Source organism: Elephantulus edwardii, unplaced genomic scaffold (genome assembly GCF_000299155.1).
Source record: "Elephantulus edwardii isolate Elephantulus edwardi_28Jun2011 unplaced genomic scaffold, EleEdw1.0 scaffold00407, whole genome shotgun sequence".
Taxonomy (NCBI): domain Eukaryota; kingdom Metazoa; phylum Chordata; class Mammalia; order Macroscelidea; family Macroscelididae; genus Elephantulus; species Elephantulus edwardii.
In genome coordinates, this window is record NW_006400157.1 from 515,332 (window position 1) to 521,730 (window position 6,399).

Genomic DNA, 6,399 nt, shown 5'->3' on the forward strand with positions numbered 1-6,399 from the left:
GAGGGATGGCACAGGAGAGGAAGACCCTTGATGAGATGGATCGATTCTGTGAGTGAAGTGGTGGGAATGAGTGTGTTTGAGACGGCGAGGCTGGCACAGTATAGGGCTCTTGTACATAGGGTCACTATGAGTCGTAAGAGACTCAATGGCACATAACAACAATGTGGCTTCTGGAAGTGGCTCCTAACCTCCTTTGTGGAGCCCAGGACCTCCTTGTTGCCTGCGTGAAGGATCCCACATGGTCAGGCCTGACAGCAGTTTGTCTCCAAAAGTACCAGAGTGAGCCTGGAGGTAGCCTATTGTTGGCTTCTGGAAGTGGCTTCTCACCTATGTTGAGGGTCCCAGGAACTCCCTGTTGCCTGAGTTAAGGATCCTAATTTGTCAGGCCTGATTTAACTCTCTTCTCCAAAGTGCCTGAGGAGTGAGCAGAGAGGCAGTCTATTGTTCACTTCTTTAAGAGCCTTCCCACATACGTCGAGGGGTTCACAACATCCCTGGTACCTGAGTTAAACATCCCACGTGGTCAGGTCTAACATCAGTTTCTTCTCCAAAGTACCTGAGTCAGCATAGGGGAAGCCTATGTTTCTCCTGGAAGTGGCTTCTCACCTCTGTCGAGGTGCACAGGACCTCCCTGTTGCCTGACTGAAGGATCCCACGAGCTCAGGCCTGACAGCGGTTTGTTCCCCAAAGTACAAGAGTGAGCACAGAGGAAGATTATTTTTCTCTTCTGGATGTGATTTTTCACCTATGTCCAGGGACCCAGGAACTCCCTGTTGCCTGACTTAAGGATCCCACGTGGTCAAACCTCACATCAGTTTTTTTTCCACAAAGTACCTGAGTGAGCACAGGGGAAGCCTTTTTTACCTTTCTGAAAGTGGCTTCTTACCTCCGTCGAGGAATCCAGGACCTCGTTGTTGCCTGAGTGAAGGATCTCACATGGTCAGGCCTGAGAGTACTTTGTACCCCAAAGTATGTAAGTGAGCACAGAGGAAGCCTATTGTTCCCTTCTGAAAGTGGCTACTCACCTCCTTCGAGGGGCTCAGGACCTCCTTTTTGCCCGCGTTAAGTATCCCACATGGTCAGTCCTGACATCCTTTTGTTCCTCAAAGTACCTCAGTGAGCACAGAGGAAGCCTATTTTTCACTTCTGGAAGTGCCTTCTCACCTCCAACGAGGAGTCCAGGACCTCCCTGGTGCCTGAGTTATGGATCATACATGGTCAGACCTGACATCAGTCTGTTCTCCAAAGTACATGAGAAAGCACAGAGGAAGCCTATTGTTCCCTTCTAGATGTGGCTTCTCAACTCCATTTAGGGGCCCAGGGTATCCCTGTTGCCTGAGTGAAGGACGCCACGTGTTCAGGCTTGACATCAGTTTGTTCCCAAAATACCTGAGTGAGCACAGAGGAAGCCTATTTTTCCTTTCTAGAAGTGGTTTCTCAGGTCCATCATTGGGCCCAGGACCTCGCTGTTGCGTGAGTTAAGGTCTGACATCAATTTGTTCCCCAAAGTCCCTGAGTGAGCATAGAGGAAGCCTATTTTTCCCTTCTTAACGTGGCTTCTCCCCTTCATCGAGGGGCCCAGGTCCTCCCTGTTGCCTGAGTTAAGGATTCCTCATGGTCAAGCCTGACAGCAGTTTGTTTCCCTAAGTACCTGAGTGAGCATAGAGGAAGCCTATTGTTCCCTGCTGGAATTGCCTTCTCACCCCTGTCAGGGACAGAGGACCACTTGTTGCCTGAGTTAAGGATCCCACGTGGTCAGGTCTGACATCAGTTTGTTCTACAAAGTACCTGAGTGAACACAGAGGAAGCTTAGTGTTCTTCTGGAAACGGCTTCTAGAAGTGGTTCCTAACCTTCCTCGAGGGGCTCAAAACCTCCTTGTTGCCTGAGTGAAATATCCCACAAGGTCAGGCCTGACAGCAGTTTCTTCCCCAAAGTACCTGAGTGAGCACAGAAGAAGATTATTTTTCCCTTCTGGAAGTCACTTCTCACCTTCATCCAGGGGCCCAGGACCTCCCTGTTGCCTGACTTATGTCAATCCTGACATCAGTTTATTCCACAAAGTACCTGAGTGAGCACAGGGGAAGCCTTTTGTTCCTTCTGAAAGTGACTCTTCACCTTCGTCCAGGTCCCCAGGACCTCCATGTTGTCTGAGTTAAAGATCCCATGTGATCAGACCTGACAGCAGTTTGTCTCCCCAAAGTACCTGAATGTGCACAAAGTAAGTGTGTTTTTCCCTTCCGGAAGTGGCTTCTCACCTCTGTTGAGGGGCCGGGGACCTCCCTATTGCCTGAGTTAAGGATCTTACATGGTCAGGCCTGACAGCAGTTTGTCTCAGAAAGTACCTGAGTGAGCACAGAGGAACCCTATTGTTCCCTTCTGAAAGTGGCTTCTCATCTCCTTTGAAGGGCCCAGGACCTCCCTGTTGCATGAGTTAAGTATCCCACTTGATCAGGCCTGACATCAGTTTATTCCCCAAAGTACCTCAGTGAGCTCAGAGGAAGCCTATTGTTTCCTTCTGGAAGTGGTTTCTCACCTCTGTCGAGGCCCCCAGGACCTCTGTGTTTTCTGAATTAAGGATCCCACATGGTCAGACCTGATAGCAGTTTGTCTCCCAAAATACCTGAGTGAGCACAGGTTAAGCCTGTTTTTCTGTTCCTGAAGTGGCTTCTCACCTCCTTCGAGGGGCCCAGGACTTACCTGTTGCCTGAATTAAGGATATCACATGATCAGGCCTGACAGCAGTTTGTCTCCCATAGTACCTGAGTGAGCACAGAGGAAGCTTATTGGTCCCTTTCTGGAAGTGGTTTCTCACCTCCGTGGAGGGGCCCTGGACCTCCCTGTTACCTGAGTTAAGGATCCCTCGGGGTCATCCCTAACATCAGTTTGTTCCCCAAAATACTTGAGTGAGCACAGAGAAAGCCTATTGTTCTTTTCTGGAAGTTGCTTCTCACCTCCATCATTGGGCTTAGGACCTCCCTGTTGCCTGAGTTAAGGATCCCACGTTGTCAGGCATGACAGCAGTTTGTTCCCCAAAGTACCTGAATGAGCACAGAGGAGGCCTATTGTTCCCTTCTGGAAGTGATTTCTCACTTCCGTCAAGGGGCCCAAGCCCTCCCTTTTGCCTGAGTTAATCATACCACGTGGTCATGCCTGACATCAGTTTGTTCCCCAAAGTACCTGAATGAGCACAGAGGAGGCCTATTGTTCCTATCTGAATGTGCCTTTTTCACCTCTGTCAAGGGGCCCAGGACCTCTCTGTTGCCTGAGTTAGGATCTTACCTGTTCAGCCCTGACAGCAAGTTGACCCCAAAGTACCTTAGCACAGAGGAAGCCTTTTGTTCCTTTTTGAAAGTGGCTTCTCACCTCTATTGAGGGGCTCATGACATCCCTGTTTCCTAAGTTAAGGATTCCACGTGGTCAAGACTGACAACAATTTGTTCTCCAAAGTACCTGATTGCACACAGAGGTAGCCTATTGTTCCCTCCTAGATGTGTCTTCTCACTTCCTTAGAGGGGCCCAGGACCTCCCTGTTGCCTGAGTTAAGGATTCCACGTGGACAGGCCTGACAGAAGTTCCTTCCCCAAAGTAGCTGAGTGAGTACAAAGGAAGCCTGTTGTTCTTCTGGAAGTGGCTTCTTCAAGTGGCTTCTCACCTCAGTTGAGGGACCTATGACCTCCCTGTTGTCTCAGTTAAGGATTCTCTGTGGTCAGACCTGACAGCAGTTTGTTCCCCAAAGGACCTGAGTGAGCACAGAGGAATCCTTTCATTTTCTTCTGGAAGTGGTTTTTCACCTCTGCCGAGAGGCTCAGAATCTCCCTATTGCCTGACTTAAGGATCCCACGTGGTTAGGCCGGACAGTAGATCCTTCCACAAATTACCTGAGTGAGCACAGAGGAAGCCTATTGTTCCCTTCTTGACATGCCTTCTCACCTCCATCAATGAGCCCCAGACCTCCCTGTTGCCTGAGATAAGGATCCCACGTGGTCAGGCCTAACAACAGTTTGCTCCCCATAGTACCTATTTAATTGTCTGGAATTGCAGGGTGTACTCGCAACATGGGCAAAAACCAAATTTTTTTTGCTAGCTACCTACCAATTTTTCAATTTGAATCTAGTTCAAAGATCTCTCTCTTATTGTCAAAATCTCTCCTCATCTGGGCCTATCTTGTAATTTATCACTTAGGCCCACTGATCTTGCTCACACTTTTCTTTACTCCCTGCACATATCTCCCTCCTTCCTTTTCTGCAAATTCAGAACCTTAAGACAAAGCAAATAATTTACTTTCTCTGTTATTTAATTACCCTATAATAAGATAGTCCTTCTTTTTACAGATTTGTATATAACCTTAAAATTAATTACTATTTTCAATTTTTAAATCAATCACTCTTACAAATTTTGTTTCATAACATTAATTCGGGCTGGAATTTAGTTTGGAAGTTGTCTACAGGAACTGGATTCTACAGAGACCAGTTTGCTGGTACTGATGAGGATTAGTGTGGAATGTTGATTAGCTAATGGGTGTGAGATTATGTGATTTGAACTCCTATTTTAAAACCCATTTGGGTCCAAAGGCCTGCAGCCCTTAGGCCTAGTTTTAATTCATTTTGGTCAAACATTCTTCTGAGTGGTATAGCAACGGTCTGTCCATTTGCTATACAGAGGTAGCTTTTGGTTGCTCTGATGCTAAACATTCTGACACTGATGTGTCAAATGTGATAATAGTTACCGTAGGAGGCAATGTTTGGTGGAGATTCCCGATTAAAACAAGCTTGAAAGCAGGAGTGGCATCCAGTTCTGAGATAGCTTGCCTCTGGAAACTCTATGAAGGTGGAGAAACAACAAAAGTTATATAAGTGTTCAGGTCTTTCATTCATAGGGTTATTGTGAGTTTTCTATGACTTGACGGCACTTAACAGCAATAATATTAATCACAATTGAGTAATAATTTTTATTCCCCTCTTGATCCTAACCTTCCCTTAGTAGTTTTTTTAAACTCGCTGACTTATTTTAATTATCATCCTGTCCTCTATGATTAAGAGCTGATTTGATTGACAGTCAATTGGGGGCTTGCAGTGTCTTGTTTAAAGCAATTAGGACCCAGTAGATGGGACTTTTTACTACTTAATTATTGAAAGATACTATGGGAAATATCTTGAATGACTCAGAAAGCATTACACAAAGTCACTGTACCAAAAAGAATTGATTGACATTGAAGAAAATCAGGAAGTACCATATGAACAAGAACCAATGGTAATGAAGGAAGAAGTGGAAGCTGCACTGAAGACATTGGGAGGGGGAGAAAAGGTCCCAGGAATCGATGGTATACTAATTTATTTGTTTCACTTAACAGATGCAGGTTTGAATACACTCTCCAGTCTATGCCAGGAAATTTGGAGGACAGCTGTCTCTCCAATGGATAGAAAGAGGTCCATATTTGGCAACAGGAAGCTTGTGAAATAAAACAAATCAGGCCTTCTCAAAAAAAAAAAAAGAAAAAAGCAGAGACTTCATGATACCCCAGAATCAAGAAGACAGATGATATATGTTGATAGAGAATCATGTGGGATGATATCAAAAGGAATTACATACAGATGATTATAATTGCAGAATATAAGAGGGATAGGCAAACCACTCAGAAAAATGTGGAAGAGGTATTAGAAGAAAACTTCCTAGGTATTATGAAGAGTGAGTAAATGCACATTCAAAAACCTCAGCAAATACCAAATATACTAGACCACAAAAGGAAAACGCCAAGACATATCATAGTCACATTCTCCAAAATAAAATATAAGGATAGAATACTGAAAGCAGTAAGAGAAAAAACAAGGAGTCACCTACAAAGGAAAAGCAATCAGATTAAGTTCTGATGTTTTCAGCAGAAACCAGGCAAGCAAGAAGAAAATGGGATGGCATATACTGAAAGTTGAAAAAAAAAAAAAAAAAGAATTGCTAACCCAGGATCCTGTACCCAGAAATAAATACTCTTCATCAAACGTGAAGAAGTTATATCCTTTTCAGAAAAAAATAAGAACTTAAAGAATTTGTGAAAACAAGACCAAACTTACAAGTACTTTTAAGAGAAGTCTTTCACACAGAGACACCAAAGAAAAGTGGATGGACCATACTAAGAAGAAACAACAAAAAAGAAACATAGCAAAATGGCAATGATAAAACCTGGCCTGTCACTAATCACACTTAATGAAGAACAACCACTTGGCCAACTGACTGGAAGAGATCTATATTTGTCCCCATTCCAAAGAAGGGTGACCCAACTGAGTGCGGAAACTACAGAACAATATCATTGATTTCACATGCAGGCAAGATTCTACTGAAGATTATCCAAAAACGACTGGAACAGCACATCAGCAGAGAACTGCCAGAAGTCCAGGCTGGGTTTA